Source organism: Rhea pennata, chromosome 21 (assembly GCF_028389875.1).
Source record: "Rhea pennata isolate bPtePen1 chromosome 21, bPtePen1.pri, whole genome shotgun sequence".
Lineage (NCBI taxonomy): Eukaryota > Metazoa > Chordata > Aves > Rheiformes > Rheidae > Rhea > Rhea pennata.
In genome coordinates, this window is record NC_084683.1 from 8,176,788 (window position 1) to 8,198,769 (window position 21,982).

The following is a 21,982-nucleotide window of genomic DNA, read 5'->3' on the forward strand; positions in this document are numbered from 1 at the left end:
AGGCACAAAATGCTCTCTGGTGTCCACTGCACCTTGACAGTTGGCTCAGGCAGTGGGAGAGGATGGAGAGATATGGGCGAGTTTCTGTTTGATTTTTCCCAGGAGGGATCCTGTGTATTGCTAGGGGATCCTAGCCAGGGGCAGGGAGATCTTTCATGATCTGCTGTCAGGCTGCTCTCCACCCTATAGAAGGTTCCAGGGGAGAAACCTTCCTAGCTGGTCTTGAGCCAAAGGAAGAGATGGATGTTACAGCTGAAGTCCCAACAGAGTCGTGGGATGCCTGTCCTCTGTGGTGCTCTTAGCCCAGTATTAAAGGGCCTGAGTTGAGATGGGAGGCAGCTCAGCAGTGGGGTGATGCTGCCATTAGGCACCCGTGCCGCCAGGACTAGGGCTGGCTTCATCCCTCTTGCTGCAAATGCCTCCTTTGCTTTTTCAGGTTCAGAAGAGGGCCAAGAGGGCCACGCTGGATCATCAGACAGAGCAGGTCGTGGTGACCCATGGCATCGGTGCCCAGGTATCATGAAAGCAGTGATCTGAGTGAGGCCAGAGACCTTGTGAGGAAGGGCTTTGGAGGGTCTGTGACAGAGGGCACATGTCATGGGCTGGTGGGGGAGCACGGTGTCGCGTTCAGCTCATGCAGCAGACCCTGTGAATCAGCGCAGCCATGGTCGTGGGGCAGAGAGGGAGATGATCTTGCCTTCTCTCATTGCCTGCCAACCAGACCTATCCTTTCCCCCCTTTCAGTTTTGCCTAGCTCTGACTGCTTCTTTGGACCAGGCTTGGGGCAGGCGTGGGGTGCATTCACACCTTTCCCTGAAGGGCCAGATGCCTTCACAGCCATCCCGCTCCCACATTATTCCCCTGAGAAATGTGCCATAGAGGCTGTGCTGCCAGCGTCATATTCAGCCCTGTGTGCCAGCCGGCCTACCTCTGATGCGGCCATCCCCACAGCCAAGGCATCTGTTGTCCTCCTAGGTTTTCACTGTACCTGTCGAGTCAATGGACTGGTGCTCTGAAGCAGGGGGCGGAAGGAGAAAACTAAGACCCCACTACCGGACCAAGCCAAGAAGGTGAGAGCCTCTATATAGCAGGCGTCAGGCATATGTGGGCCTGTGAAAGCCTCCCAGGCACTGCTGCCATATCCCCGAGCTCAGGCAACCCGCAACATTGCTCACAGGTCAGGAAGGGGTTGGGAATCCCCCCAACAGACTGGGGCTGGCAGTGGGGGGTGATGTGGGGTTCCTGCTCAGTGCCCACTGCCGGGGCAGGGTCTCGCCCCTGTGCAAGTTGTGGTTAGGGGTTGCAAGACAGGCCAAGCGCTGGCGTGCTCTAGGTTGCTCCATCTCCCAAGGGCCAAATGACATGGCAGCCTGGGCCATGCTCCACCAGCCCCTGGTGCCAAGGCCATTCTGCCACCTGCATGGTGGCCGTGGGCCTCAGAGGGATTTGGGGGGAATCACTCTGGGCTCCTTCCCCAATGCTGAGCCCAGCACATGTGACTGTAGGACACAGCAGCCGCTGACTGATCTGACATCAGGAGCCCACTTCACTGTGCTGCTGACCTTCAAGGGACCACAGCAAGGAGGTGCAGTAAGGCCTGTGCATTTCGGAAGGGGCCACCCCACGCCCTTGCTCCCCACCACTGCTGGGTGGGAGGGAGCAGTAGGGGAGGGGAGTGCTGGAGGGACGGCTCCTGCCAGCAGAGCGCTCAGCCGTGGGCGTTCCCAGTGCATCAGGCTGGCATGCACTGGTAAGACAGACAGGAGAGCGCATCAGTCGCCCCCAGCTTTACTGGTCCCCTCCCCGAGCATAAAGCACTGAACACAGCCATGAGGAGAAAACAAATTATTTGATTAAGGCAGCTCTAAATGGACTTCTATAATGCTGCCCAGAGTTTTAGCGGTCTGGGAAGAGGGGCCTCAGTCTACTATCTAAAATACTGGAAAATGCTGCGCTGGTGCCCAAAGACAGGGATTGCTGCAAAGGACAGCACTGTCTTGTATGCTATTAACACCTGGCAAAGCAGATGGGGCAGACGTTGAGCCCCAGCCCTTCCTGTGCTGCACCAACTTCTACTTCTGCTGCAGTTCAGCACAAACGCGCTCCCCTGAGGGGAGGCTTGTTTTGAGGAGCGCCCTGGTTGGAAATGCTGTCGTGGGAGAATAACCTCCCGGTAAAGACACTAACAGGGACCCAAGCTTTTCCCTGGCACCAAAACAATGGGCCTGCAGGGCTACTTGATCACTCTCTTGGCAAAAGCAGGAAATTAAATCAGAAACAACTGTTGCCAACTCTAATGCATCATTGTCTTTAGCCTCAAAAGACGCGCAGCGTTGGACTGCAAGCCTTCAGGAGCCACCAGGAAGACAGAGTGTAGCCAGCAGTCATCCCCCGCAGCAGCCCACAATCGCCACTTCGGTCACTAGAGAGACAAAGAAAATCAGGAGTGTAATGGAGGGGGGAGTTAAGATACAGCACAGGAGGGCTTTAAGGCAAAAGGCTCGTAAGACAATAGGCTCATAATTTTGTACTATACTACCTGCAGATTTCTAATAGATACCGTTCTGTGTAAATTGTACAGTAGTCTGGCAGATTGAACTATACTGTAAATTTTACTATATGCTGTTAATTTGTTTTACACTTATGTAATAATGAATACATAAATAAAATTGTATGACATTCTGCATGGGGAGCTGAATGATGCTGCTGGAGAGGTCCTGGGCAGGGAGCTCTGGGTAACCTGGGAACTCAGCAAACGCTGCAGGGTCCCTCTTCCAACACTGCCTGGGAGCGGGGTGGGGAGGAGGTAGCAGGATCCCATAGCAGGGCCTGATCCCTGCTGCCCCCTCCCTCCCAGCCCCCACAGCCTCCTGAGCTACAGCGAGGCACTGTGAGGCCTTTAGGGGAATGTGAGGAGACACCCCAGCCCCGAGGCTGGCTCTGTGCCCCAAGCAGGCAGGCGGACGTGCGGCCCTTGGGGCCGGCAGCGGACGGGCAGCTGTCCACATGGGGCCGGGTGCCAGGGACCTTCCATGTACTGCTGTGCCCTGTGGGTGGGCGCTGGCAGGTCACTGTCAGCCTGGGAGCTGGAACCGGCTGGGCTGTGGGGGCCTTCTATGCCTCTAGCCTCCAGTCAGGGTCTGCTCCTCTCAGGACCCCTCACCTGCCCTCCCGGGCAGCCCATGGCCCCCCACATCCTTCTGGAGTTTCATCAGTATTTAGCAGAATTTGGGGCACAGTGACATTGTTGGGCTTGATCTCAATATTCCTTCATGAATGTTAAGAAAATCCTACAACCATCAGTTAATAATTATGTGATGTAAGTACTCATCAATTTAAATAAATACAAGGAAATACAAATGTTGTAATAGTTATTTTGAAAACTCATTTCAAGTTTTATTTTCTTTTTTTTGGGGGGGGGGAGAGCTCCCTCTACCTTACCACCAAGCTTATCTTTTCCAGAAGGCACTTCAGGGGGGCTCCGATGAGTATTTTGCCCTTCTTTGCTCCAGCAGAGGTTGGGCTCAGTGCTGATGTAGACGGAAGGCCTTGGCAGGGGGCGAGAGCTTCCTCGGTGGCTCTTTCGGTATGGGTCTCCCCCACAGCCCCCTCGGCATGTCTTTCGGTGCCCTCCAACACCCTCCTGCTGCCATTTGGAGAAACCCAGATCACTATGGGTGCTACCAAAGGATACGGTCTCTAGCAAACTATCTCCCCTCAGATCACCTTTTCCCCCTGCCTTGGGATTGGTGATATCAGACAAGGTTCAGCTGACAGTTAAAAGTCCAGGACAGGAGCTGGGACAGAGAAAGCCTCAAGTTCTCAAAAGGCACATGCCGGCTCCTGGGTGGCTGACAACCTCTACTCTGACCAGCACACTCAAACTCTCTGCTGTCACAAGCGTGTCTCTTCCAGTGTTGGCATGCACAGAGGCTTCAGAGCTGTGCTCTGGCAGGACGTCAGATGGGGAATGGCTTTGGTGGCTCGGGAGCAGGGAGAGGCTTCGGGAAGGGCTGGGGTTTGGCTCTCTAATTGACAGGATGCCCTACTGTGTGAAACAAACCTCATTTGTACGTACTCATTAGGTCAAAAAGCAGACAAAGGGGTAAACCTCTTCCCTAGGGTCTAGCACTAAAATGATAGTCCTCACCTTCTCAATCATTACAGGCACGGCCTTCTCTGAGTACCTCCAGAGAAGGAGACTCCACAGCCTCTCCGGGCAACCTGCTCCAGTGCTATGTCTCTCTCACAGTTAAGAAGTTCTTCCGTATATTCAGGCACAACTTCCTGTGTTTCAGTTTGTCCTGTTGCGTCTTGTCCTGTCACTTGGCAGCACTGAAAAGAGTCCGGCCCCATCCTCTTGACACACCCTCCCCCTTAAGGTGTTTGTCTACATTGACAAGATCCCCTCTCAGTCTTCTCTTCTCCAGGCTAAAGAGGCCCAGCTCTCGCAGCCATTCCTCAGAGGGCAGATGCTCCAGCCCTCTGATCATCTTTGTAGCCTTTGTAGCTGCACTCTCTCCAGTCGCTCCATGTCTCTCTTGTACTGGGGGGCCCAGAACTGGACGCAGTGCTCCAGAGGAGGCCTTGCCAGGGCTGAGTAGAGCGGCACGATCACCTCCCTTGACCTGCTGGCAACACTCTTCCTAATGCAGCCCAGGATGCCCTTGGCCTTCTTGGCCACAGGAGCACATTGCGGGCTCATGGTCAACCTGTCATCCACCAGCACTCCCAGGTTCTTCTCGGCAGAGCTGCTTTCCAGCAGGTCAGCCCAAACCATCCTGGTGCTCTCTGTGTGCCTCCCATCCCTGCTGCCTGTCTCTCCCTCCAGCCCCAACGCTCACCTTGGCCCTGTGCTCCAGCAAGGTGGTTGCTTGATGCTTCTTATCCGTCTTCAGGATCCTCTCCTGCGGACCTGCCACTCTGGCACCAAAGGGAGCTGCTCCTTCCTGATCCAGCCTCTCCCCTCACAGTGAGGACCCTGGGAGCCCTCGTCACAGCAGGGACACAGTCCCCATGGAGACCGTCCCATTACAGCGGCCTTGTGGGCACCATGCCGCCAGCATCACAAAGCCCTGCTGCTCACCGTGGCAACACCCCTCACCAACGCATTCCCTCACCGGAATACCCCTCTGCCGGCATTTCAGAAGGGAACACTCAAGGTGGCAAAAAAGGCCTGTGTCCTCCAGTTCAGACGGCCAGGGAAAACTACAACCAGGCTGAACACGGGCTGGGGAAACTCTGGCGGGGAAGGAGTGGCCCCAGCAGGGCAGGGTCATTTAGACCAGCTGGTCAGAGCATGGTGCTAATAATGGCAAGGTCGCGGGTTCGATCCCCGCACGGGCCACTCCTTGGAGGGTTGGGCCAGATCATCTCCAGAGGGCCCTTCCAACCTTACCAGTTTTACGATTCTATGATATGAAATACTATAATCCTCTGTGTTTAGATATGAGAGGAAAACATGAGCTACCTTAGCATGTAAGCAGCGCAGCTGCAGTCATTCCCCCATGGAGAGGGGGCTGCGTGGGGCAGGGCTGCTCACAGCTCCCGCTCACCTCCACGACACTTCCCAGTTCCCAGCAGGGGCGCAAAAGCCGGCGGTCCCTGCGGGCTGGAGGCGGCCCAGGCCAGCCTAGGCCTTCCCCAGCCGCTGCTGCCACACAGCCGGGCCGTGGTGTGTCCGGCTGCCCCCGAGCACACGGCCGCTCGCTCTGCCCAGCCCGCAGCACTCGGCCCCAGCGCAGCAGCTCCCGGTGCTGTGGCCGAAGGCTCTGGGTGGCCCCGAGGCGACAGACGCTGTCCTGCAGCAGCAGCCGCCTCTCGCCACCTCCCTCCTCACGGCGCCCGTGCACCCCTCGCCCTGCCCCACCCCGCACCACCCTCCTCTGTGCCAGTGCGCATGCTCCACCTCGCCCGGCCACGCCCCTTCCTCTTTGCCCCTCCCCTCTGCTCCCCTGCCCGCCCCTCCCCACCCCACCCCTGCACTGCGCAGGCGCACTGCCACCTCCCTCCCGCCCCGCCCCGGAGTCCAGCCCCAGGAGGCCACACACCCCCGGGAGCCAATGGAGGAGCGTGGAGTGGGCGGGGCCACGGGGGGTGAGAGGCGTCACTTCCGGCTCTGGGGGTGGTGCTTGTGTGTCCATGGCTGCCGGTGCAGGGGTGCCGGGAAATGGTGCTGCCGGGTGCTGCTGCTGCAGGGTCCTGCTCTGCTCCGGGGCCTGGGCGAGTCTGCGGGAGGGGAGGGGAGGGGAGGGGAGGGGCGGGAGAGAAACCTGGGTGCTGTACTGGGGGCAGCTGCTGCCTGTGAGCATCCCGGGGACACAGCGGGGGTTTTCAGCCCGCGCTGCGGCCTGGCAGGGGCCGACAAGCCCTGAGCTGTGAGAGCTGCAGCACTAGTGACAGCGCAGGCAGCAGGGCAGGAGGGAGAGGAACAGAGCAGCTGCTTGCTGTGCTGCTTCTGCCCCTGGCTGTTCTGCCCTGGTGGAAAGCTGAAGGGCTCTGTGCGTGTGTGGGGAAAGTGGTGGGGAAAGCAGATAGGCAGGAGCTGCTGTTGTACAGTGCTGGGGCAGTGTGGCATTCAGTTTGCATGATTAACCTGTGAAAATGTGATTTATTTTCAGCTTTAACTTAGAAACCTCAGCAGTCTGTCCTCTGCAGGAATGGGGAGAAAAGGGGGCAGAGAAAAGAGCAGGGCCTGAGCTGATGTGAGTATATGTAGAGTTTAGGCACTTTTTTGGTAGCTTCCTCTCTTCCTGCAGTTGCTAAGGGGGAAAGTAAAAGGATGGCCACAAATGGGCACTGTCCTTTCGAGATTAAGGAGGAGGATTTGAACACACCCTTGCCTGGAGAGCAGTTTCAAAATATTTACTGCTTAGGACCCGTTGTTTCACTTGATATCCAATATTAGTCAACACCAGTAACCATATTTCTTTCTCCCAAGTCCTTGGATAAACCTAAGTGTTTAAGCCAGAGTGTAAGCCTCTCATCGAGGTGTGCGTTCCTTTAAGAGACGGAGGGAGCTAAGCGTAGATTCGCTCTTGCTTCTGTGTTGTGTTCCGCCATGTTTCCTGGCTCTGACTGCTTTGGAAAATCCAAGATTTCCCCATGCATTCCTAAACTGTGAAGGGAAGACGACTCTTCCTGCGTGATCAGACTACTTCTACACCCCCAGGTCCTTGAGGGGCACCTCTGTTGAAGAGCGGGTATTGTTACTGGCTCTGATGTTGTGCTAAAAGTTGAACTGGAGGACAGAGAAATGTTTTGCCTTCTTGATTTTTACCTTCTGAAATAGCAGACCATGCTGAATGAAACTATATAGGAATAGGTTTGTGTTTATTATTGTCTGCTTGACGTTAGTAGCATATTGAGAGCAACTGTTCCCTGTGTTCAGTGAAAAGTACAGTTAAAGCTCCCAGTTCTGTTGGAGGGAGTATGTGTGCAGCAGACGTAGAAGGGAGCTGGTCGAGGCTGGGTTTGGGAGCAGAAGAGCTGAAAAGAAGGGATTTTGTGGTAGAAGGAGTGAAGAATCCTTACAGAGTTGCCTAGCTGTTTTGAAAACAACTAGAAGAAAACTTAGAAACTGCTTTCAGTCCCTGTTCCTGAAGTAGGACTACTTGCAAGACTCTGTATCAGCTGCCAAATATTTCCCCTGAGTATTGCCTTCCTCACTGCCTGCTGAGGAAGTGTGCAGCTGAGCCTTTTTGAAAGACGTAGCTCCTGAGCCGTGCTTTAGCAGAACGTTATTTATGGGGATGTCTGAGAGTTGCTTTTCCATCTTTTATTTCCTTTCCTGTGCGGATTTTCCTTTTGCTGGAGCTTGCAGAGAGGTGTGATTTACATGCTGGCTTCTGACCTTAAATGGCTCAGTAATCTTGAGCATGTTGCTTTCCTTGAGGAAGGAGGGACAAGCTTTACATGTAGGCCAGGGCAGTATATTGTTGCTAGTTACTGATATTTTCTGTGTTGAGTGTGACTCTGACAGGATACACAGTGTCTAGTGCCAGCAGAAGGGATCCCAAGTCAGCAGAGTGACCTGGGCTGCAGGTTGTGTGCGTCTACACGTGGGCAGCAGCAAGAGCATTTCAGCAGCAAGTCTAAGCTCTTTTGGTCAAGGAAGTCTAAATCAGAACCGGGACGCACAGGACCCTGAGCAGCCTGACTGCTACTGGATCCACTTGAAAGCCCATTTGATTGGACCAGTGTATTTGTACCTTCCAGCTGGGAAGTTTGGTCCCTGCCATCCTTATTGGTCCTTTTGGTTACTGGGAAAGGATTGCCTTAATTCCAAAGAGTTCCGGACAGGTGTAAACGAGCAGTTACTGGAAAACCTGACAGGGTAGCAGACCTCATCCTTTTTGTCCTTGAGGATGTGGAGTATGTGTTTGCTCTCGCTGCAGCCTAATGGTGCTGCTCCCGGCGTATGTGAGGCCTCAGCCTGATCCATGTGTTAGACCCAAAGGCTCAGGTGGAGTGGAGTGAACAGTCCCATCTCTGGAGCCAGTGGAAGTACTCCTTTTGAGGGGCATATTTACGGGCATCTTCAATGCGTATGTATTTGTTTGGTGTTCAGAGTCATGAAAGTCATGAAACCACGTGTGCTTTTAATGATGCTCCTTTCCAAATGGAGAGAGTCACCCTGCTGGCTAGCCTCTGAAACGCAAGTGAGCATCTTGAGGACGTCCACTTGTAACTCCATGCGTTGGTCTTTGGTTTGAGCGAGCTAACTGTGCTTGGATGCAAGTATGGTTCGGAATGTTCCTGTTTTCGCGGGCAGGCTAACACCGAGCTTGCAATCTTCTTCCCCAGTAGATCACTAAGTGCTTTATAGAAGAGGTGGTGGCGGCTTCCCCGTTTTGCAACTGAGTGAAACCGGCACAGCGAAAGAGAAAGGCTCCTGCCAAGTGTTGAGGGAAGTAAGTGGGAAAGGACCTGAGCTTTCTTTCCCTCTCATTCTTGCTGCTCCGAAAGAATACTGCTGGAAGCTGATGTGATGTTTTCCCTTGTTCAGGATTGCAGTGTGGCTTTGTAGCCAGACTAAGCACTGAACGTCAGCACTGGTCATGGTGTCAGGTTGGGGGCTGTTGGCACATGGAGCTGAGGGGCTGTAAAGCCATACTGCAGCAGCCCATGGTCCATGGCCTCCAGTAGTGCTCTCAGCCATGATAGTTGTTGCAGGTTTGAGGAGGGAGGGAGGGATTTCTTGTGGAAGAAGAGCCGCGTGAGTAGGGAGAGGCTTCCAGGAGAGGGGAGCAGCTGCTTGCATGGCAGGCCTGGGCTTCCAGCAGCTGGAGGAGGTCCTGAAGCTGAACCCTCAGTGAGGTTGTGGTGCTTGCTTTGGAAGAAGTTTTACAGTGCGAGATAGTTCCCTGGCAGCTTTTTATGCTCCATTTTTAATTTTTCATTAGCTGATTTGCACCTCTTCTGGTGTTACCTTTGGACAAGGTTTTGTGCTGCTGGCTGGATAAAGCAGGCTCTGTGCAGATGCTCAGCTTTACGTGAAAAGCAGGACTCAGGCTAGGTTAGATAAGATGTTTTGCTTGCAGGGCACCATAATCTTGCATGTTCTCCCTCTGCAAAAGCTGAAGGACAGTGGAAATGTTCTTAACAATAGAGTGACCAGGCACTGCAAACATTAAAAAACAAAACAAAACAAAAAGTTGTTTATGCCAGTTGCCAAGTGGCTAGAGCGAGATGTACCCAGACTTGCTCCAAGGTGAGAGCTCTGGGCAACTTCTGATTTACTCTACCTCTAATAGCATGGCCAGGATTAGGATTCTTTAGTGATAGAACGTATTTTTGCAAGTCTACCTTTTTAATTAAAGCCTTAGAACAAACACTTAAGCACAGCAATGTGGGGGAAAAGAGCCTACCAAGATGGCCCTTTCCCTTGGCTTCAGTGGCTCTGGGGTGAAGCCTGAGTCTCATTTGAAAGAGAAAAGATTAGGACTGAATGTGCTGCGAGTGACTATAAACTACTTGATGCCTTCCGTGCTTTTCAGGGACATTTCTTCTGGTCGCTCCAGTCTGCAGTGCACTCTGGTTTTTCCTTTGCATCATAGACCAGATGTGTGGAGAAAGAACTGAATGCAGGGAAACAACCTGTGAAGAATCTGGGCAGCCTGGGCAGTCCACTGAAAGACAAAGTGTATGCACGAGAGCTGCCAGCAGAGGCCTAGAAAAGCCAGTTGCCCTGGGGTTGAATGCTGCCTCCTCTGACTGCTCATGACATAGGCTCATGACACACCTCACAGAGTCAAATAAATTTCTGTGCAAAAACAGGAGAAACGAATAACACACCGCCCAGAGCTATGAAAACAGAATCCATGCAGTTGTGTGGTGAGTCTGTTGTTGTACACAAGTGCTCTGTCATTAATTATATTTGTGTATATACATACAGATATATGCATATATGAAAATAATACCCGCATATATCTGTATGTACATCTATAATATATATAATATCTCCAATTTACTGTTTATATTATTGTTGTATATACTGTTAGATATTGTTATATACTGCGGAATGCATTCCTGATTGTTATCTAGTTTTGTTCTTTGGAGGACAGGCATTTTCATCACTGGAGATATTTACAGAGCCAAAACGTGGTGTTTAGGAGAGCTTTGTAGATACTTGTACAATCTCCTTTGCTGTGCGATAGGCTGAAGACTTCAGAATATATTTTGTTCCCATTAAATCAAGTGGAAGGTAATGTATTTCAGCACTTATTTAGAAAGTGTACATCTCTCGTCTTTCAGAGTTAAGTCGTTTTTTTTTTTTTTTTTTTTTTTTTTTTTGTAAGAGGGTGCACTGTATAGTGATGAGGAGTCCACTTCAGGGTTCAGAAGATGAGTGATCTCACCACTTGCACATGAGACAAAAGGAAACATTGCTTGTCTACAGCAGGTAAAAGCTCAACCTGGTGTTGCGCTACTTGTGCTCCCGACTGACCTGGGCACAAGCCCATCCTGAACTGACCACTTGACAGTCCTGGGGGTGCAGCAGTACACTCAGGCTCCTCCACCTTGCTGAAGGGCTCAGTTTCTTTCCTCAGGCACCCGCCCATACACACACAAAAAATGAGATGGGAGACTCCTTAGGAGTGATCTTACAGCTCAGTAGCTCTGAAGTCATGCAGGGGTTATGGTCTTTTTCTGGCTGTGTAGCTATGTCTCTCATGTGATCAAAGTAGAAATTGTACCTCATTATTAAGGACTTGTTTTGTCTCGGTAGGTGTGTTCTGACACAGCTTTGTCTCTGTGTCCTATGTGGTCGATCCAGTTTTCAGTTTACATCCTATTTGCATGTGTTTACATGTGTTAGTGTGCACAGATACATAGTTATCGGTTACATAGCAGCCTTTTCTTCCTGGCTCAATATTCTCATCCAAACTTCCTTTTCACCAGCACACGGGAAGCCCAGAGGACAGCACCAACTATCATTTAGGCTCCACATGTCCATGTATGGTGGGAGGCTGTTGGAGACTCCCTGGGAGCTCCATTTACAACATTCCTACAGACAGTCCAGCATATGCACCAGGTTATTTTGCTTGCAAATTCCAGGGGATGTATGCATATGTTTTTGCGTTTCAGTGCATTTTCTTTTTCCTGTTTCCTTTTCACTTATGTGTCCCTGAAGCACCTGAATGCTGTGCTTTCCCAAGGAACTGCCTACTAGTATTGCAAGGACACCCTACTTGAACCTCTGAAGAGTTTCTTATGCAGAACACTACTGAAAGCATTTATCTGTGTCAAGACACTCACATGGAGCCAGCCTTCCCACACCTCCTGCACACACCGACTTACTAGACAGATGTCGAACTTTGCCTAGGAGAATAAATCTAGTGACTTCAAAATAGTTTTTTTCTGGCCTGAGTCAAGTGCATGCAAGCTTTGGCATGTAAAAGGCATACAAGATTGTTCACTAAAAGCATACCTTCTGAGAGGGTGCCATTGCAAAATAGCCTTGTTCCAGTGTTCATAACAGAAATCCATTTAGCATTCCAATGCCTTCACTAAAATGTCAGCTCTTTTTTCATTAAGGCCAAAGCTTATGTATGTGGCAGCTAAATTCCACCTTGTGTTACAGTAACATTGAGAAGACAACTGCACCGATTTCCATCGACAGGCTTCAGGAGGAGTACAGCCTTCACCTTCTCGACTTCTGAGAGCTGGCATTAAAGGAAGGTGTTTAACAATGGAAAGAGGTTACACTCCAGCTAAAGGAAAGTGTTTAAAAGTGGAACCAGGCTACTCTTCAGCTGATGGTGTTTCCTGGAATTTGGAAATACAAACTTAAGCGGATGGGTTTATCGCCAAAGGCTTTCAAAGTCAGTGAATTAGAACCATAGAATCATAGAATCAACAAGGTTGGGAGGGACCTCTGGAGATCATCTAGTCCAACCTCCCTGCTCAGCAGGGTCCCCTAGAGCATGTTTGACAGGATTGCAGCCAGGGACTTAGAGAATGTTGATAGAGTCCTCCTAAAGTAACTACTGCAATTCCAGCTTGTCAACAGTTTCTGGCACTGAAGCAGGTCCTTTTTCTGACAGAAGGCTCCTGTAGTCCAGGGCTAAGCCTGCAGGTCAAGAGTCTGTGCTGTCACTGGAAGCAGTCCTCCATTTCCTCAGGACCGGAGAAGTCCTGTTGCTCTCTGATGGAACGGTCCAGTAGCCAGGGTGCTAGGTTTCCACCTCGTTTTTCCCAAGAGTATGAGACAAAAATGGATGTAGGACAGACTTGTTAATATAGGCCTCTTCAAAGAGTTCCAAGCCCTTCAGCCCGAGTACCTCAAACATGGACATCTTTGAGCCCCTCCCTGAAGATGTTCTTGCAGTTCCTTCAGATTTTTTCATGAAATGCCATGGCTAATGCTGTCCCACTATCAGAAGCTTTGCAGCTCCTCCCCAGGCTTTTGCTGCTTCCCTGCAGCCCATCTGTCTTCTCTCATTTCCATTTCATGTATTCCACAAGTCACTAAACTCCCCTCACTAGTCAATCCTCATCCATATATCCAATCTAGATCTAGGTAAGACTTGATATTAAAGCCTTTCATTCCTCTTTACAAAGTTGTAAGGAATTGGATTCTGTCCTCCAGAATTGTTCGGCAATACCTGAGAAGAAGCCCTACAGCTGGGAGGAAGAAAAAGTTCCTCTGCATTTCCGGATAAGACTGATATACTAGCCAGAAGACCTAGCCTACTGTTGTTTAGAAAAGAACTTCAAAATGAATAACATGAATAAATATTTGAAGGGTTTTTTTTTTTATTACTTGCAGTGCTTCTTCCATTATTGAAAGCAAAGAATTTAAAGTTGTATTTTATCCTGCTGTGAGCTGAATATTGCTGACTAACCGTATATGTAACTCTTTGGATTTAAACCTTACAATCTATAGATATTATGCTCCTGAAAAGAAACAGCTGGTCTTTCAAGGAGGAAATTACAATTGACATCTGAAAGAGAAACCTTTCCTACTTACAGATCAATTAAGCTGACAAGAAAAGCCAAAAGAAAAGAAAACGCAAACCACCTTATTCAACCAGGACATGTTTTCAATATAATTTCCTTTTAGCACACAAGACACTGAGCCTTTAATTATGTAACAAATTCCTTATACTTTGAATCTATGTATGTTTTGGATTTTAAAAATTCTTAAGAAAGGACTTTGTACTGCTTCTGTAAAAACTCCACGTTGGCAGAAGTTTTTCCAGCACACAAATGTATTGGTGCCTCCATGTAGCTACAGAGGAATTCAACAGAACCCATGTCCTAGGTTAAAGGAAGGCAAAGAAACTGTGTCATTGCCTCCATTTATGAATTTTCTGTGATGGGAGGGTTCTTTCTGAAGAGCCTACTGCAAAGCAGAGGGGCAGTAGAATTTTACATTAAAATATTCAGAGTTTATGCCTAAAACCCCTTCAAAGAAGTCCAGTGGCTCTTAAAAGAGTCAGCTCTAGAACTCCAATTGCGGAGAGCCCGCTGAGAGCCACCCGTGTCAACAAATGCCAAGAAATTAAAGATTGCCACCGTTTAGAGTCTGTACAGGCACAGGGAGGAGAACACTTCACAGTCAGCTGCACCTCCTCTTCAGTCAGTTCCTTCCTCTCCTGTTCTCTGATCCCACTCACCTACTGACAGCTCTGCTAGGGCTCCACTTCCTGCACCTTGTGGAATGTCCCTCATCATCTGCTGCAGAGGATGGGGCATCTGCATGTTTCCATCTGCAAGCATTTCAAAGGCAGTGGCAGAAACAACATTAGGTCACACAGAGTCACATCAAGAAAATCAAGTGAAGTCTACCCCAGAAGGTCCTGTGAGATCAGTGATGTTTCCAGTCCATTCTATGTATTCCCCATGCATCTGATTTCAGACTGCACTACATGCTTTTCTGTGTGAGAGCAAAAGATTTTTACCTTCCGAACAAATACGGAATTTAGCTATTTCCCAGCCAAAATTCAGCTACAATTAGCTCTTTTTCGCTAATCAGTCTGACACACAAAGCATCCAGTTTCACTGAGCGTTAAGTATGCACTCTGTAAAACATAAAGCCCTTGCACTTATTTAATAATCGATCTTCTAAAGCTGACGCACCCTCTTCTTTCCTAAGCTGACTGCTTAAAGAATACCAAAGGAAGTGTTCATATCAAGCAAAACATCTTTTTCTTCTTCTTGGTTTTTTTCTTGTTTAAGAGTATTTCTATGGCGAAATATTCCAAGAAGAAACTGGTGTTGGCTTTTGAGGGACTAGACAAGCACATGGTACCTATATGCTGTATGGGAAAATGCAGAAGAACTTTGAGGAGATAGGTGGTGGAAGCTAGCCAGACCGTTCCATGGGACAAGGAGCATCAGCAGGGCATGTTGACCCATAGGCGTGGTCACTCAGCTGGGCCCGTGCCAGTGTGGTGCTACAGCTGTGCTTTGAATCAAAATGAGCCATGAGCTCCATACATGTACTGCACCTGTGTATAGTACATTAAAACCTTGTATGGTTCCCCCCACCCCCACAGTATTCCTCACCATGACTGATGCTCAGTGGTGCCGTGGATTCCCCTGCACCTTCACTGCCCCGACTGGAAAACTTCCGGGGAACCCTTGCTTAGATGCAGAGGTAATAAACACTCAGTATTGAGCACAGTGTGCCTTGTGTGTGTGTATGTATCCGTGCCGGGGTGGGGGTGGGGGTCAGGCAGTGACCCCACCTGACCCTTACATATGCAGTTTGACTTTTGCATATGCTATTCCAGAGCCTTGCAAAGTAACTGTATTTGTGACTCTATTCCCCTGATGCCTCCTGAATTTTGTGTTCACAAGTGTTACCGAAAGAGCAGGAGAGGTCAAGAAGGGCACTGCTGAGAGAGCTCAAATTATTCATGATGCATACAGAAGGATAATTATGATGCATGCAAGTTTTGGATTGAACCTTTTTATGTATCTTTATTCCCCATGTTCAAGACTTGCACGGGCTGCAGAAGATGGTCAAGGTTCCGCCTTCATGAGGGATTGCATAATTACATCTCATCCTCAAGGCATGATCAGCTCAAGGCCTTTCACGAGTTCCCCTCATTCCTACATTATTTCCCACTGAGTATCCAGAGGACAGCTCTGACTTTTCCAAGTCAGCCCTGACAGCACCTCTCACTGAGTAGTCCCTCTATACAAAAATGCAGAAGCATGGTGTTTTCTTGCCTGCCATCTGCATGCTTGGGAGAAGATTTTCATATGTACTGGCAGGCAACCCTACCGCCTAAAAATTCTTGCTGGGCTGCTCAAAACGCAAGAAAACTCATATTATCAATGTGTACAAGTATGTGAAGGGAGAGCGTATAGAGGGTGGAGCCAGACTCTTTTCAGTGGTGCCCAGCAACAGGGCAAGTGGCAGCAGGCACAAACAGAAACACAAGAAGTCCCACCTGAACATGAGAAAAAAACATCCTTCCTGTGAGGGTAAAAGAACACTGGAAGAGGTTACCCAGAGAGGTTGCAGAGTCTCCTTCCCTGGAGATGTTCTAAAGCTGTCTGGACACAACGCTTGGCAATGTGCTCTAGGTGACCCTGCTCGAGCGTGGGGTCGGACCACATGATCTCCCGTGGTCCCTCTGTGGAACTGTCAGGCTACTGCTGCAGGGGGAGCACTGCTTACCCCTTGTAAGGGTTAATGCAGCACAATGGAGAGGAGCCAGGCAAGACAGCAGCTTATTGTCCAGGACTTGAGAATGTTGCTCAAGGCTAATGTTACTAAGCAGTAACTATAGAGATCTGCTCACGGATGTGCGAAGCTTGTTTATATCTTAGGAGAAAGATGTAATACACATGTACCCCATAAATCTGTGAGAAAAGACCATTTGATGATTGTAATATTGATTAAGCTGTCTATAACGTGTAAAAGTGAGAGCTGGCGAGTGTTAGCAGACACACCAAGAGAGGTGGCCTTGTATTGGATGTCTGCTCCGGAGTGCCTGAAGAAGGGCAGCCTCTGTAAGGCGCGAGGAGCACAGATCTGGGGAGAGGAACAGAGGCTGTGTTCTGCTGTGAACAGAGGCTATGTGGTCCTCCCTCTGAAGAGAGCAGCTGGATCAGGAGGCAGCAGCTGCCCTTGGTGCCTGAGTGGCAGGTCCCCAGGAGAGGACCCTGAAGAGGGGCAAGGCTCAGCAGGTGAATGCCTGCTCCCAGTCTGCGGATGGACGGCCAGACATGCCAGAGCACAGGAGCGAGGTGAGCCATGGGGCTGGAGCCAGGGGCAGGCAGCAGGGATGGGAGCCGCACAGAGAGCACCAGGATGGTTTGGGAAGGGAACTGAAGCGAAACAGCCAGGCATGAGCTCCTCCGGTGAGAGAGTGTTTATTGCTGGCCCTGGGGATTGTCCGTCAAGCACCCTGACGTATATACTGCAAGGCCCACATGGACCGCATGAGCTCTGCCCTGATGGGCAGAGAGCAGCTCTGGAACCAGCTCAGCCAGGCTGTTTGTAGCTGGGAGATTCCCTTGCCTGAGGTTTCCTGCACTGCAGGAGCCGCTCTGCTTATGTGCTCTGCACTGCAGCCTGAAAGGATGTGCCCCAGGGTGGGCAAGGCAGCTGCCTTTGCCCATCTCTTGCCCAACACTGACAACCCTCTTCCCACCCAGCCTGGCGAGGAGTAGCAGCAGAGCACCATCAAGACACCTGCCTTGCTCTCTCCTGCTCCTGCAATGGCTCAGCTCCAGGCTCGCCTGCCTCTTGGACGGTTTGGTCAGCTCCAAAGTGCTTATTACAGCAGTGTGCCTCTGGCAACATGCAAAAACAGAGGTACCAAATTCCACAAGCATTCAGAATGGGTTCACTTCTTGGGTCATTTTCACTCTACCCATTTTGAAAGGACATGAGTTCTTCTCTGAGTCTGATATGGCTTGCAAACGTTTTCATACACCATGTTCTTCTGCCTTTCTCTTGCTCTTCATGTTTGTATTTCCCCCCGCACACACACTTTGGCTTTCTCAATCTTAGCATGCTGCTGAAGCAAATGAAAGGAACTCGGGTGTTTGTTGGGGGAAGCTGGAGAACACAGAGGGTGTTTAAAAGGTGCAGAAAGCAGGTATGTATAACTAGGGAAGGTTGCTAAAAGAGACGGATTTTCTGCTGGCTCATTCTGGGAAAAAGCAGGAAATGGAAAGCAAGAAGAGAAAAGAAACTTTTTTCTTCAAAAAAAAAATACAGTAGGCTGCGTATTGATTGCAATGAATTAATTAATTCCGTTCCCCGAGCCTTCCAACTCAAGGGCTTCATTTCCTTCTGGCTGTGCAGGTGTTTCCACATGTGCACAATGGGAAAAGGCAGTCAATGGGCTCTGGCCTGCCTCTGGAGTGCAGCCCCAGGGCAGGGGGCTTGGGGAGAGAAAACGAGCGTGGAGGAAAGCTAGCCCAGCTCATGCACCTCTGCAGTGGAGGTCAGCTTGTTTTTTCTGTTGTCGCGGTGGCAGGTTGGGGGCTGCTGACACACAGAGCTGAAGGGGGTGTAAAACCCTGGTGCAGCAGCACGCGGTCCATCGCTGCCAGTGCTGCTCTCAGCCCATGGCACTCCTTGCAGTTCAGTGGTGAGAGGGAGGGATTTCTGGTGGAAAAAGAGCCCCGTGAGTAGGAAGAGGCTTCCAGGAGAGGGGAGCAGCTGCTTCCATGGCAGGCCCGGGCTTACAGTTGCTGGAGGAGGTCCTCAGGCAGAGCCCACTGTTAAAATTATCTTTTCCCTTTTTTTTCTTTCGACAGCACCAGTTTGAACAGCAGGAGTCACGTTTTCTAAGGTTTTTTTGAAAATATTTTTTATTGCTAGCAATAAGCGTCCTCTTAGCTGACAGCACAGGAAGGGAGCCTGAGCAGCTCTTTAACTTCTAAGGAAGAGTAAGTTCTTACATACCAGTAATACCATACTACCAATCCCCTTGCTGTGTTACAGTACGAATTCCATGCCAGCCTCACATGGTCTATCTTACTCATTAGCTGATTTTGCACCTGTATACCAGTACACACATTCCTCCCTGTGTGGCCAACGGGTAATCTAGGGCACATCGATTTTGGATGATTAATTGAGAGAGAGAGAGTTCACTTCCCTCTGTAGGTGTTTTAAGGTATCATCTGCAGCAGCATTTTGAATGACTGCAAGGGAGGCAGAGATACTGACAAGAGCTTTTTAAACTCAACCACACCCAGACCTGGAAACAGCACCTGTGCAAATGGATGGAACTGTTTTGGTCTGTTCCCTATGGGTTTAAAGGTGTCCCTTTTTCTGTGCCCTGCAGAGTGACTGTGCCAAAAGCCTTGTGTTAACGCCTTTGTTTGATAGGCGTAAGGGGCTAGGCACCCACTGGTACAGATGCTGGCCCACCATGGTGGTAAACTTCTGTAGGCATTTGGGCCACCTATGCAGAACCATCTGCATGTCAAAATAGTATGCTTCCCCACTGGGATGATATTTTTTCTATGCCCAGTAGGACAGGATGTAACAGAAGTCACAGTGGCACTTTTGCATTTTCATAGTTCCCATGTGCCTACATAGATCATTTGAAAAGGGTTTGTGCCTATACGTCGGTTACTATTGTTCCAAACGCACATGGTCCAATTGCTATTACCAGGGCTAAGTCGACCATTGCTCCCTCAGATACAGGTGCCATTTGAACCTTGAGCCTTCCAGCTGAAACCTTGCCTGCCTGTAACTATACCACAGTGTGTAGTTACAGTCTGTTGTTTCTCCTACTCAAATTGCAAGGTTTCCACGAGGCATGCTGACACACCATGGAGTTTTATCGTATGACTGTGCCTTAAAGGGTGGTTGCTGCAGAAAATCTGGCACCCGAGGGCGTACATATGTCAAATTCAACTGATAGCAGGCCAAACCAGAAAGAGGCTCTGTGATGTCCAGGGACTGAGGGTGGTGTTGGCAGTACCAGCATTCTGACGCATTCCCCAAATGAGAGACCCTAGCCATAAATTGGACAAGGCAATTAGTTCCCCAGCCGAGCGTTACATCTGTAATAGCTAAAAAGGACAGAAATGACCCCCCCCCAAAATCACATTTAAACACACAGCACAAAACAGTTGCACAGTGGAACAGACGGACACAGTATTGCTTGAACAGGTTTTCCTGCTGTTGCACAGGTATTCTCTCTTCTTCCATAGAGGCTCAAGGAACTGGAATGTCCTCAGAGGAGGTGGCGGTGCTGGGGGCCACCTTTCTTTGGGAGTGATCAATCCAGTGTCATTACCTGCAACCTTAAGAGCAGAATAAGGGCATAAGAACAACTGGACAGGGCCCTCCCATTTTGGCCATAACGCATTCTTGACTTTGCGAGTTTTTGCCCTCACATAATCTCCAGGTTGATATGGGTGTGTGGAGGCAACCTCCTAAAGGCAGAGCTTGCTTAATTACAGCTCCAGATCTCTTTTCTTGAAAGTCTGCTGCAGATAGATACCCAGGATGTTATGTAACAGCTTCATCTCCTGCCAAAAGGCTTGTATGTGCCAGGACGAAAGTCCCTGGGATCTTCTCTGCCCTGCCAAACAAAATGTCAAAATGAGTCAGCCCAGGCCTTGGGCTCAGGCATCGTCTTCATTCCCACACGCTAACGGCAATGCTTCTGTCCACTTTAGTTGAGCCTTCCTACAAATTTTAGCTAACTTCATTTTTTGTGTATAGTTCATTCTTTCTACCTGGCCAGAGCTCCGCGGGCGTCCCCTTCTCAAGGCCATTCTTCCTCACAGAGGATAATTGCTCTGTCCTTACTGAGACCTGAGGTACCATAGATTTCCTTCCAGTTTGCCAGAATTTCTGCTAGTGGTGAACCCATCTTACCTTTCTTAGACAGCCTCCCCTGATTCATGCTGACCTCATCTTAGTAGCTCCCTGGGGAGCATCACCAGCACAACAACGCTCAGTGAACTCACCCTGTGCTGGCTGTGTCAACTACAGCGCTGGCCTTCACCGCGTAAGAAGCTCCCTGTGTCCCATCTGGGGTGTAAAATGATGAAATTACCTGCTCTGTTTTCTTTGTTCATGGGTACTGGTAATGAGCAGCAGGAGTCATATTTATACATGCTGGTGGCCTAGCTGATCCTGAGGCCCAATGCCATCAGCAACACAACCATCAGCAATATGCAGCGAGCTGGACTGTCAGCTACTGAGGCTCAAGTGACCTCACAGGCAGCCATGAAACCACAGATCTGCTCCTGGCCTGTGAGGGACTCAGGCACAATAGACCTAACCAAGCACAAAAAGCAGCTATGTGCATGTGTTTTAGTTAGATTCCCGGGGGCCAAACATCTGGTTTGGCCAGCCAGCACAAACTCACACACACACGCACAAACATTCTTCAGTAGCAAGCAGTTTGTTAGTAGATACTTACAAACAGACCGACCCGATGATAATCTCGATAAGGACCACCTCAATGCTTGTCCCAATTGTCTGCATGGCGAGAGGGAGAGTCGGCAGGCACAATCTTTTCGGGCATCCCCGAGGAGGCAACGTGGTCCTCTGTTGTGTAGCAGCCTCATCCTCCTTTGGAAAACTCAGGCATTTATGATTACTTGCGGTAGGCGGGAGTCCTGGCACGTGGGGCCAGCAAGTGCGGGGAGTCTAGCCCAACTCCGCCCCGGTTGCATAACCGGGCTATGATACTGCGCACACGTGCAGACTTATGTCGGGAGCCACATTTGACTTTGGGGGTCGCTATTTCACTACTCTTCAGCTTCTGACCTTCATGTTGACTGCTTCTCATGGTGATTCTGTGGCTGGAAGCCACAGAATCTATATGTGACCAGCCGCTGTTCTTTCTCACAGATTTCCAAGACCTTGTTAGTTACTTATTTGTATCCCGCTTAACACAGCAGTATTGTTCTAGGCACTAAAAAGTTACAGCACTAGACTATTCTCACCATGTAGCAGGTGGTACAGATACAAAAGTTGCAACACGGACCACTCCCATCAAGTATCACGTAGCACGGATACAGCGTGCTGGTCACCGGTCACATACTGATGCACAACTGACCACAAAAGCACAAACAGCAGCAATGGGCCTGCTCCCTGTTTATGTGGCACTGAGACACAAGGGACCTCACCACCATCACCAAAGCTAGGGGCATGCTCTTGGCCTACCAGGTTCAGAAGCACAACTCAAAAGTGCAAATGGCATCAACGTGCCTGCTGCTAGACTATCTGGTACCAAGTCACAAGTGACCCCAAAAGTGCAAACCCTCTCAGAGGAGAAGCTCACCTGGGCCTCTCTCACGGCCCTTGATTACACTGTTATCACTCCATATATAACAATCTCCTGCAAATGGCATTCATCTCCTGGCAAGACCCTCTCCAGGCCATGGGACAGCTCCACTCTGTCACTCTGGAGACACAGCACAAGAAAGTACTATTCATTTTGCCTTTCCTTTATTACCATCAAGCCTGAGCTAAGAGCCTTTGCACTGGAGCACCTACACAATGACAGCAAGATGCCACTTCCATTTCGAGGGC